Below are 13,452 nucleotides of genomic sequence, written 5' to 3'. Positions count from 1 at the left end.
CGCTGTGTCACAGGAGCCTCTTGCTTTTGACAGATCAGAAATGACACCAGGATTAGTGAAAATGATTCGGTCTTGTAGGGGTTTTGGTAGGGATTAATGGTGGATGGATTCACATTGTAAAGACTGGGTTTGAGGTATCGCAGGGAAAAGACACATCACTGACAGTGTAACCCCAGAGACTGAGTTCAATCCTGACATCAGTGCCTTGCTTTTCTGCTCCCCCGTCCTTTCATCTCTCACTACTTAGATGTGTTTCTTAAATGAATCACGAGGAAATAGAATAAGCTAAAGGGCAATTCGTTTTCTGCGATTAAGGTCTGTATATAATGTGTCAATTATTTTTAATTGCGTTAATCGCAGGCTGACATTTCCATCTTTAAGTGGTTGTAATGGGCTGAGTTTTAAAGTAAGAGTGATGATACTGGTATCATCTGAAACAACAAGGCCTGGGGAATCCATCATGAAAACTACAAACATGTCATGAAAACTGGCATATTCATTTCATGGGTCCCTTTACATCTGACCTCTGACCTCTGACCTCAACATATCTGAATGAAAATGGATTCTGTGAGTAAGCAGCTTTGGGTTATTTGATTCCTAATAAAGACAGTCTGGTAAGAATTGCTTTACCTTGTCAACATGGACTTCAAAACAGTTTTGAAATGTGAAAGTGGAATTGAAAACATGATTAAAAAATGTGAATATTTGTGCTTGACTAAAGAAATTCTGAGAATAATTGCAATTCGACAAATTGTAGCAATGTCATAACTAGTAATTTTGTTTGCTGCAAAAATGGAGGACACTGGCGAGCAAAGGCACTGCATCAAGGACGCAGTGTAGGGGAGTATTTTGGGTTGAACACCATAGATCAAAAAGTAACCATAAAAGCTGTTTGTTATTTTCTACAAAGCAGCTGTTCTGCCTCTTTCTCCATGTATGCCAGCTAGCTGAAATTATGTTTATGAGTAGAGTTCGAGTGTGATACTTTAAGAAACGCCAGGAAAATAGGGCAAGAATGAAAACCTTTAATGGATCCTTGAAAACTCATGGAAAAGTCTTAAAATTTTGTCCATGAAAATGTATGGGAATCCTGGAATTGGATGCAAAATTCCAAGTCACACCCCAATCTCAAAACTCATAGTGCAACTGAATGACACCACACGGGAAATAATTTCAAATCATCTTTCATTTTAAATTCATCCAGTCTTGATTTTTGGGAAAAGTAACAGCCCTAATACCTGTAGCAACATATTCACATAAATGCAGTCCTTCACTCAGTGCTATTTTTTCTCTAAACGCAGCCTCAGTCCCAGGAGTGTCTGCTGTTTGTTGCTGTTGCAGACTTTATTTGATTTTTACAGTCGTGTCAGGTCAGATTATGTGTTTCACCTCACATCACAATGTAACTATAGAACTCTGATCAGATTAAAGTGGCAAACGAGACAATTTCTTTCCTCTTCCAGCCCACACATGCACTAACACATCTGTGTTGTGGTGGTAGTTCCTATCATTTCTGAAGGCAGAGGTGCTTGTGTAAGCACTGCAGCAGGGGTCACCCAACATGAGGCTCAAGGACGTCGTAGTAATGTAATCTTAGCTGTTAATAGGACTCTGAGGGGGGGTGTGATCGCCTAAGAGTGGGAAAGCACTGTAACCTGATAGTGGCTACTTCTATACATCCCGGGGCACGAGCACACTCACAAGAACACACATTAAAACGCATCTTTTCTTTATCTGTTGTCAGTGCTTTACAGTGCTGTTCTTTGAACAACCTTACGATCATCTCATTATAAGACACTTAAGTGAAGCCAAATGCTTTAAGCCTTTAATCTTTGATTCTGATTTGGCAGGAGTGTGTGTGTCAGTGTGTGTATGTGTGTTCATCTCAACAGTGATCACAGTCAGTAGGGATCGATAAAGAGCGGATAAGGGCGCTAATCAATACCCATCAGAGTTCCGCTGATCAAATATTTATCCAGGAAGAGAGAGGAGAATAGACTCCCTGTCTGTCTGCCTGCTCGGCTGTCTCTCTGTCTGTTGGTCGTTTTCTTCTCCAGGTCCGTCTGCACGCGTCGGGCTTTCTGTTTGTAATAAGAGTCAACCTCGGGGCCTTCAGTGCCTGTTGACACAGAGATGCTTCACTCAGGAAAAAGGTTTTTGAACTTGGTGTATCTTAATAGTTTTTACGTAATTAAGTTGACCGAAGTTGAAAATAGTTTATCTTTTGAGGAGATGCATCCTGGATAGCTGCCAAACTGCAGCAAGCAACCAATGAGTGACAAGAGATGCTGGAAAAACAACCTGTTCTCCTTTTTATTCAGTGTAGTTGCTGCCGCCTCTCTTTCTCTCCTCTCATTCTGTCTGACTTTGTGACTTCTCAAAACTGGCACTGATGGATCTGTAATGATTGGACAGGTGTGTATACATGAGCGTAACGCAAATTGTTTCCTATTCCTGCACCAGTTAACTTTGTGCTGAAACCAATAGACTGAACCACAGTGTTTGTTTACAAGAACTTCCAATTAGAAAATCACTTACACAATAAAACGGTACGGAGCAAATGCTGCCTCAACTGGTTACTTAAAAAAAATCAATATCAGATTAAGTGTACACTATATTGAGAATATTTTCTCTGCTTTAATTTGCTGTCAGACATCTCTTTCTGATTGGGGCACAAACAGTAATTTACCTAGCAGAAGATGGGAGTTGGTGGTCTACCACTGCCTAGTTAGAAAGATAAAGTGGAGGAAATATGTCATATATAGTGTACATTTACTCTTTTTTACTTTTTTTTGTCTTTTTTCGGTGGCTAAAACACATTTTGCTGCCTATCCGCAGCAGTACATGGTATAGGTTGTTGCAGATACAGCTGAAAATATCTAAATAACAGAAATAAATAAGTTTGCCCATATCAGCAACTGAAATCAGTTCCCAGTTGTTTACTGGAGGGGAAAGTTGTTACTAGCATCATGTCACAGTGATTCAGTCTGTGGGATTGATGTGTGTTTAAAGGAGAAGTGTGAATGTGTTAATGTGAAAAGACCTAAACAAGGACTTGCTGTAGATTTTTTTTTTTAATGTAATTTTCTAAATTGTGACTCCCACAAACAAAATCCCTTTCACCTCCCTTGTATTGTAAAGGAAGGACAGTTAACTGTGGTAAACTTTCTGGTGGTTGACATCGTTTCATGTTATGCATCTTTGTATTGCCCATCACTTCTGCCTACATGTGTGCTACCACTTAATGTTATTTTTGCAAATTTCGTCTTTGTAAACCTTTCAGCATAATGACCAGGTAAAAAGAATCCTTGGCTTTGACACGCTGAACGTCACATTGTCAAATATTGATCTAAAGAGCATCTTCACCTTCAGTCTAATTTGTGTTAACTACTTCCCTGTGTAAAGCTTCGCTGCTCTGTTGTGCAGCCATCTACAGCGTTGTTCTTTCAGGCGGAGACGAACACATTAGCAGCTCCTCCTCAAACAAGATGATTCCAAAACACACATGATAACAGCATGTAAAAACATGTTAATTTATTGGCTGTTGGGAGTCTCTATCTCCCTCGTCTTCCTCGCTGGGGGGAAAGGATTACTCCCAAATATGAGGATGGGCATGTTGGTCGAGGTGATTACAGGGCTGCTCCGTTATCCCGGTTGCATTAATGGCGAATGTTTAGCTGTGTTTTCCTGCCCCCTCTCCTCCGTCTCCAGCAGGTTTAATGCTGTTTGAGTTGTCAGGTTCAGGGGGTTAATTCGCTGCCTGTTTTTTCTCTCCCATTGAGCTTCTCCTTCCAGCTGTTTCAGCTATTGGCAGGCGGCTCTTTACACTCTTACATCAGCCCTCCCTGGCTCGCTGAACTGTGGAGCTGGCAAAAGCGAGCGGCGAGGGGAGGAGGTGCTGCAGGAGAGCAGGAGGTGCTGCCAGTTGGCTGAAGCAGCGAGAAAGTGAGGGTTTTTCGCTAAAGAGAGCCCCTGTAGCTGCAGTGATAACAGCATGATAGTGTGTGACTCAGAGGCAGAGGAGACGGGTACCTTGATGCAGTGCTGAGCAGGAGATAAGATGCACACACTCTGACACATAAAAGCAGCATGTTTGGGGATGTGTGTGTATTTGAAGTGGTTGAGTAGTGCGACAGCAGCAGTGCAGAACATACAGACTTGGATTGTGTACAAAAGTGGCTGGTGATTTTGTGTGTGTGTGTGTGTGTGTGTGTGTGTGTGTGTGTGTGTGTGTGTTCAAACCTCTGGCTACAGCAACATTTCATTGAATAGACGTAGCAACATTCAACAGCTTGATTTTTGTCACTCAAATATTCTACTTTTTGTTTAACTGTTGTTTCTTTGTCTATCCTCCCACCCTCAACGCAAGCAAATGAATTGCCTCGATCTTAACGAAGACAACATCAAAATACACAAGAGCTTCACCAAATACATAAGGACAGAAATATGAATTAATATGAACCTTGGCTGAAATTCAGTACTTTTTAATGACAGCTGCGTAGCTCAACTAAAGAGGCAGAGAGCAACACATCACACCACACTCACCAGAGGGAAAACTATACATATATATATATATATATATATATATATATATATATATATATATATATATATATATATATATATATATATATATATATATATATATATATATATATATATAATCTGTCGATATAAATGCAGTATGAGCCTGGCTCTACATATGGGGACCAGATAAATGTTAAAGCACAGATTATGTGAAGCATGTTTTTTATGGAGTGCTGTGATCTAATAGTTTCTCTGTCTCTGCAGTATAACTGATGAGCTGAATGATTCCTTTCTCACACTTTGCATCTCTTTACTCTGCTGCTCTCCTACACCTGCACTTTTCTCTGCATCATCCTCTTTGCCTCGGTGATTTTAACTGCAGAGCTGTGAATCCTGCTGGTAAGCCCCCCCGCTATCTTCTCTGGCTCTAGGTGGGTTTCCCTTTACAGATTTTCAAAATGTTTATTAAGGACAATGACTGTGTTTCCATTGAGTGATGTTACGTGACTTCTCCTCTCACAATAACATTCCAAGAAGTGTGGCGATGGATGTTCAGAACATTAGCAGGTTTATTTCTTTAGCAGCCACCGCACTAACCGTCATTATTCCAATCGAAAATTGCTAAGGCGTGTTATGCGAGCATTAATGAAATGGGAAAGCCCCTTATTCATGGGAGCAGCCACATATGAGGTATTTCTGGGAGGAGATCTGGAATTGAGGATTCAAAACTTCCGGATGATCCGCTCAACTTTTAAAATTATGCCATGCAATAATACTTCTTGTAGCACCTGCTGCATCATGCCTGAGGGAACCAGTTCCTTCATCATGTGACCTATAAAAGTGAAAAAAGTGTGAGTGAGCATAAAAACTTTTTTGCAATAAATGGGAGTTTTTAAGAAATTGACATGTTTCCATTAGCCATATTTATTGTCTGTTCGCAATTTCAGTTTGTGCAATTGAAGGTTAATCCAAACTCTCCTCCTGTTTCCCTCTGGAAATCTTGAGTTTGGTTTTAGGTGGAGGGTTTCACCGATCACAGTGAGATTCTGCAGCTGTTTATGATGGCGGCTTAAATTTATATTTCCAGGTGGCACAGGTTGTTGTGGTATAGGCCATAAAGCAGGGATGGTCTCAAAAGTTCACAAATGCTTTCTTTTATGTTTAAGCTGTGTCAAGTTTTGGAGTCTTTGAATTCTAGCCAGCAGGATGAAACAATGATATAGGAAACTGTTTTTAAGATGAAGACCCCCTAAAACCTCACTAAACCATGATAAGAGTAGCTCTGTTGTAGCTATAGAAATGAACAAGTGAGCTGTAATAGGAACCCACCTTTTTAATAGCTTCACTATGTTCCAAGGCCAGATGATATTATTTGATTATAATACATTATTCTCTCAGTGTGGGTAATTTTCTATCGTCACAGCCCGTAAATGGAATTTCAAGCTGTGAAGGTGCGGATCCTTTTTAATTCTGCCAATCAGGTTAAGCTTATTTTCCACACAGCATGTGTGCTGTGTTAAACCACAATAGTGTCTATTTGTTTCCATCCAAACTGCAGCTACATACAGGATAAATCTATGTGCTGCAGCTCAGAGTTTCTGTCTGTTGGATCGCTTTATCAAGGTCAGCTCGGGCTCCAAAGCACCTGCCAAAAACTGAAGACTTTGCCTCATCCGGAATGCAAATGAGGCTGTTTGGGTGTTCGCATATCTTAATTTAGACTACAGTAAGCACTTTTTAACTAAAGGTTATCTTAGATTTGAAAGCCAAGCCTGTAGGCAGCAGAGTTTCAGCTGTTTTGGAATGATGCAGTATTCAGAGCAGAGGACGGGAGGAGTGTGTGCTTCCTGTTTGTGTGCACCCATGTTTGTGTTAGTGCATGCATGTGTATGTGAGCGGGTGGTGTGACAGAAAAGAAAAAGCTCATTTATCAAAACATGCTCTGGAACCTTCCAGGGGTCAGCCTGCTGTCCAAGTCTTCTCTAATGAAGAACACAGCTGAGCCAATCAGGGCCTGCCTCCAATGAGGCGGCCCCAACTGCCAGCCAATCAAACACGTGAAGTTCAGCGGAGCGACATGCAGAATTGATGAGAGGAGTAAGTCCTAGTGAAGGATCACCATAAGCTGCCTGAGATAACACTACGCTGGAGCCGCACAACACTCAGCTCCATGGAAATGCAATAAAGCCTGAACCATATCTCACTGTTGGCCGATGGGTGATAACAGTCCCATAGTGGAGTATGGAAAATGGCCCATTGAAATGCAGCGTGAAATACGGTACCTCCAGAGCTATACATGTAGAGCAATGGAAATGGGATGATGTGTGAATACAAGTGGTTGGCATTATTACCTTTTGGTCCCCACTATTCTCTGATGGGACAAAGAATGAGCTGCTGAGACGATTTGTGAAATCAGGGCTGTGGAGGTGTACTGTGTCGGGCCTCTGCTGCTGCTGCGAGCGGAATACAGATTACAGTTTAGCTCCATAGTTCACTCTGAGGGCATGCCGACACTCTGTGTTTTTAAAAACCGTTTAACTGAGTCCTCCTCCTGCAGAGCTTTGATACAGTTGCAAGCACTGATCCAAAACCAGTTAGAGGAAACAGCTCTGTTATTTTGCAGTTCTTGGTTTCTTTGTAGCATTGGTAGTTCGTGGTTGTATACTGTATTCTGTTCTACTACTTTGCAGCTCTCCTGTACCTGTTTTTACTGTCTATTCTGTACATGCATTACATGAGGTTACAAAGGGACAGGAGTTATTTCAGCATTCAGTGTTTGGGAAGTAAAAGTCCCATTCATTTTTTGCATAGGCAGAGTTAGGTGACTGACAGCTGTGTTTCCCCCAAGATTTTTTCCAGCACTGGTGCTGAAGTGCCTCAGCTAGATTTTTCCTGAAGCAATTTAGCACGTCTGCTGACGCGAGAAGGGCTTTAGAAGCACACTTGAACACAGTTGTAGATAAGGAATTACGTTAAATTAAGTTCTTGCCAGATCCCATTTGCTGTTACAATGCTCCTGCACGTGAGGGCAGATGTAATAGCTGAAATCTTGTGTTTCAATCTATATTGTTACTTTGAATATATTTGATAAGTTAACAAGTAAAACACAGATTCAAGTTCCCACCATAAGAAATGTATCCAAAGAGTTCAAGAGATGTTTGAGTAATGACATTAAAACCAAAGTTGCCCTCGGTCTCCCTTAATCAACTCTGCATTTCCAGTCGCAGAGACAAAATGACTCAAATCATGGAAAAATGCAGATGACAAAGAGCTGGTGTACATAAAGATGCAATCTTGGTCATCTGGACATGATACAGGGCAGGGCAAAGCTAACTTCATCTTTGACTCTGATGAAGACACAGTGGTGTTGAAACGTTAGTCTGTTTGCACAATTAAAGGTTTTAAAAGTTCTTTCCTTCTCCCTTTGAAAGTCTCTGTCCTTGAGCTCAGAAGCACCTGATTTAGCTGCTGGATGATTGGCATGGAAGCCTGTTCCAACAAAACTAAATGTAACTCTGTTAGAAAACAGTGGAGTGTATTGCAGCCTCTACAGAAACACTTCGTGCGGTGCAGAGTCTGCACTTGGGTCAGGCAGTTGAGCTGGATTAAGCATTAAACCATGACTGCGACAATGAATGTTCAGTGTGAGCTACAGTTTCTCAGAAGCGTCATATCAGTAAAGCTATCTCATGGCACATATTGTCTTGAGTGTTTTGCATTATCTGATTGGCCTTTCAAACTATTTAGACTGAAAATCAGCCAATAACAATCAGTGGCAGATCGATCGGAGCACCCTTATCTGTGGTTGTTCGATATATAATCCTTGATCATCCCTACACCTGTCTGTTTAAAGTAGAGATAGCGAGTTATTTGCATATGGTGAGATTTTTATAGCAGTGGAGCTAATCATTTAGCAGCAACACAGAAGCAGCACTGCTTAATACAAATAGGGGAAATACTGGCCAGCTTGAGCACTTCTCAGTTTTGGATGGACACGAAACTGTCCTGGTTGAATTTGGGCACCCTTTAGCTCAGCTGGTAAAGCAGGTAAAGGGTGGTATAAAGGCTATGTCCTCACTGCAGTGGCTGCAGGTTCAAAAACAAACCACAGCCCTTTGCTACATGATATCCCCTCTGTCTCCTTTGACGCTATAGCTTTTCTATAAAATAATGGCCGAAAAGCCCCCCAAAATAATCTTAAATTAGAAAAAAACCTTGTTCAATCATCAGATGATCAATAGTTTTGAAAATATCTTGCTCTTCAATAAAAATACCAATGTGTACAAGTCTGTAAATCAAAACTTGAAGAGAAAAGTCAAGTACGAATACCAAAAACATTTTGAGGAGACACATCCTATCACAAAGCATCACAAAGAAATAATTAAAACTGATGGCCATAACACGAACCTTTAGTATTGTTATATAATTTTAAAGATTGCATTGTTTCATTGTATTGTGGTTTTAAAAAAATACACACAAAACCAGCTGCTGCTAAGATTTTGGAGCCTTGTTTCTCATCTCTATCTTAGAAAAATGATCCCTCCTCTGCAAAGATTTTTTCCTTTTTGTGTTTTGTGGTCCAGTGATAGAGGGGGTTTTATGATATACAGATTTTAAACCCCATACAGGGGATTGTGGAATATATGGATAGACGTGACTTGAAACAACATAAAAATACAAAGATTTATGCGTATGAGGGCGTGAATGTTCTTTACACCAGATAGCCAGGAGTTCTTCATGCTCTGAAAGCGTAACAAGATAAAGATAAATCCGCCTTCCTTAAATTACAATGACTCGGGCTCGATTTGTTTTGACCGCCATCACATTAAAGCATTATCTCAGGTGTGCTTTGACATGATTAATGACCGCTGGTTTGTGGGCTTTGACTAGGGATTATTAGACCGTTGCATCTCTTATCTTATCAACCCGCTAAGATGCTGCTAGTTTGAATAAAGGCGTCGGTCACAGGAAATGACCTCTCAAGGACTCAGGTGTGTTGACTTGTGGTAAAAGTGTGTCAGGAGAGCAAACTCCAGTTTCCTCACTGAAACTTGGCCTCATTTTACAAGGACTTTCACAATGAAGGCTTTACAGGCGTTACAAATGAGTCCTAGAAGACCAGTCTCTCCGGTCCATTTGTTTTATTTTGGGTAGTCCTGCTTTTGTGCTTCGTTGTAATTTGTTATGGGAGAAAACAGGTGAATATTTTTAATTTTCTAAATCAGGATGCTACTTGTTAAAATTATTAATGATGATAGGTGACAGGATCAGTTTAATGATTGATACAGTCCGTGGAGTCACATCAAATTCTGCAAATGCTGTCTTTGACTTATAGAGAACAAAGTGGAGTTTGATGTTTGCTTGCATCACAGACAAATTGTCAAACTGTCAAGTGCACCGTGCCCGTGTTGTTACATTCGCGGCCTTTCACTGGGTCACTTTTGTAACGTATGTGTGAGATACTTGAAGAAAGAAAAACGACCATCGAACTCAGACGATATCGACTGCAGTCCAGAGGTGCCGTCGCCTGCCGATGATGTATGAGGCGAGGAGGAGCGTTCATCAACGAGCGGGAAGATTACTCCTCCATCCCAAGACACCTCGCTCTCCATTTCCTCTCTCTCACCTCTTCTGTCGCCTCCCCAAGTGAGGATCCATCACCCTCTTTCCACCCCCTCCTCCTCCTCGCTCCTCTACATATCACAGCGGCACCTCTCAGACACTTTCTGGATGTGTATTGATCCAGCTTTTTCGTTTCCTCCTCCCTGATCAGGAGCTAAGATAGTACTGGCCCACTGTAACTTCCCGGATCAGCAAATATTAGCCCAGCTTGAGTCACGGTTTTCAAGGTTACTTAATGATTGTGTGCACTGCATCGCCAAAATGACGAGAAAACATAGCTCGGGCACAGCTAAAATGTGGTTCCTCATAACATGAGGTATCTGTAGATCTGGCCTTAACCCTCTGAAACCTGGATCATCAGAGAGAGAAGGAGAGAGAATCACTGGAAAATTATCCATAAAAAAGGGAAAAATAAAAAGTATTTGCATAATTATTAAAATAATGTAATTAAAATTGTGTTACACAAAAATATATTTATATTTATGTATTAATATAATTATCTTTTAACTCATTTTTATTTATTTGTGTTTTGTATGTTTGAATTTTTTGGCTATTTTTTAGGAAATTCATTTTCATTTTTGGGTCATTTCTAAAGTTGCCATTGCCCTCTGTCTATTTTTTGTAAAGAAACCAAGCCAATTTGCTCTTATTTCAAAGGGATAAACAACATTAAAAAGGCTTTAGAAGGTATTTAAAGGTCCTCAATATTATTTATAAGTGATAAATGTATCTTGCTTGTTGTAATGTTATAACATGTATTGTGGCTCTGGAGAGAAGTTACACATTATAAACTGAAAGGCGGAGAGTTGTGAGTGTGTGCATGCCGGAGGATGTTGACACCTTTTTTGCGAAGCATCCAGCAGCATCGTCAGACCTGCAGCCTACACTGCTGCTATTGATAATGGGCCAGGGTCAATTTTAGCAAGAAGTGAAATGAAGAATAAGTCATTTGTAATCAGTTAATCCATCCAACCCTTTTAATATCACGTCACATTAATGTAATTAACTGCATATTATTAAACATCTTGGCAGTGTTTCATTTTCATAATATGTTCTGTATCCAGTGTATCTGCTGGGCTTTGGGGTGCTGGATGGGCTGTGTGACTAATATTGGTCTTGTAGAGACAGGAGGAATATTTCCTCTCTGACAGCCAGGATGGATCAAAGCTTGTCTTTCTGCGCTTGTCGAGGGTCACAGCTGTATCAGCGGGAGAGCTGCCAGTGCTCTGACCAGGAGTAGTTTCCCTCCCATCAGTAGCAGAGCTGTTAGCGTCCAAGCTGCTGTCACCAAAATTAGGTTGGGCGATGTGTTTAAAAAAACATATTTTTTGTTGTTGTTTTTTTAGGTCTGTTGCCTTTATTACAGGATACATAGAGACTGACAGAAAAGGAGGTAAGAGAATGGGGATGACACGCAGCAAAGGGCCACTGATCTTGAGGTCGCTCCAAAAACGCAAATGTTTCATTTTCAGATGTTTGGGGGGCAGAGGACGTCTGCTTAACTTTGGTTTTTGGGAATTAGCTTTTATTGCTCATCATGTTAAGAGTTCAACTCCACCTAAATTATGTTTCAGAACAGCACGGCATAGAGGCACCAACTAATGCAAATCACTGGTATCTGAATAGATGCATATTTAGCACTATTTGGGGGATTAAACAGACACTTTTGTGGTCTGCCAGACCTGTGCAATTATACCAGAAAAAGTGGTAATCCTCAGTGAGACCACACAACTATGAATTGCTTGAAATCTACTAACTCTTTTGCCAGTGAACTTCCAGCTATTTTATTGTGTTAAATCCTTTTGGCTATATCGCTCCAAATTGTGAGACAGAGCAGCATCAACACCAGAAAGTCAGACAAGCAATTAACAGGTTTTCCATCCTCTGATCATTATCTGTCAGAGTTAGATTGGATAAGGAGGTGTAATCTTGTAATAATAGTTAAGGCAACTGTGGTAACAGAATTGCAAAACTCTGAATACTCTTCTGGAGGAGACTGGCTTGTTCTGTTAGCTGCAGCTCTGCAGTAATATATGATCAAAATCCTACCCACAATTCCCATGACTGAATACCTCCAAAAAGTTATGAATAGAAGCTCCCTCACAGTTTATGTGAAGAGTTTTTTGTGTCCCAGGATGTGACAGATGCACACAACCCTGTCAGGAGTGTGAGATGAATGCTTTAAGGTAAATTTGAGTCATCCAATGAAACTGAAGGAGAACGGACCTGAGCGCTGTTTGTCACACATGCACAGAAATAAACTTTACACAGACGGGTCACATCAGTATTTTTGTCATCTGGCCCCCTAAGAGTGAAGGTCAGAAGACTTGTTTGACATCAACACATACTTAAAGCTTAGTGTCCTTTAAAGGACAACTTCAGCGTTTTTTAAACTGCATATCCTGTTATCTTTCAGAGCAGGATGAGCCTATATTGTGCTCCATTACATTTCTCACTAATCGTGGGAATCATAGCTGTCTGGGCGGCTTTGCTCTTCACAAATCCTACACCTGATGATGCAATCACGGGCCAAGCAGTAGCAAGAACACCTCATTTCAAACCCAAAGACCTTGAATGATTCTCTCAGTCAAACAACACTGTGAGACTTTGAAACCAGTAAAGATAAAGTTAGAATTTTAAACCAGCAAAACAGAAATTAGACTTTGAAACCGTCCTCTTGTCGCTACTGCATTTTGTGACTACTTTAAAACATGCAAGATTTAGATAGTGGCCTCTGATGATGTGACGAATTTCATTGTCAAGTGTACTGTTAATCTGTGTGAAGTGGATTACAAGTATGCCAGTTGGAAATTGGTGAAATGGATCTTGTAATTGAAGTCAGCTTTGACTTACTGGAAGCAGCTTGCTTCGTCTTGCCAGTAGTTTGCTGTCATTAACACGTCTACAATCCTATCTAATTAAATTATTGAGAAGAAGCCTTTTTTTATAGATCTGTCCATGATTAATAGAACTCATTTATGCATTTGAGAAAGTGGGAAAATAAAGGTAGATGAGAGGGAGTGAAGGTGCAATAAGTAAATTACTGCAGTTATACACTTGAAAATAACTCCTGGACCTCATCCAGCATAAGAGACCGGTGATGTCTGAATGTTCAAGTGTCTCTGAATATCCCTGTAAAAGTGGCTCATACGGGAGCTATGTACAGTAAGATAACATGAAGTATTTCATTTATTTGTTACATGAAATTATAGAAGGTGCAAAATAAAATGCTCCTTCAGCTTGTGCATTGCACTGAAGTCTTTAGTGCGTCTTCTTATGTTGTAGATTGCTGCTTCATAATTG

This window comes from Plectropomus leopardus, chromosome 1 (assembly GCF_026936395.1).
Source record: "Plectropomus leopardus strain MGB_pleo_1.0 chromosome 1, ASM2693639v1, whole genome shotgun sequence".
NCBI classification, from domain to species: Eukaryota; Metazoa; Chordata; class Actinopteri; order Perciformes; family Serranidae; genus Plectropomus; species Plectropomus leopardus.
The sequence above is the reverse complement of the archived record's forward strand: the minus strand, read 5'-3'. Positions refer to the sequence as shown.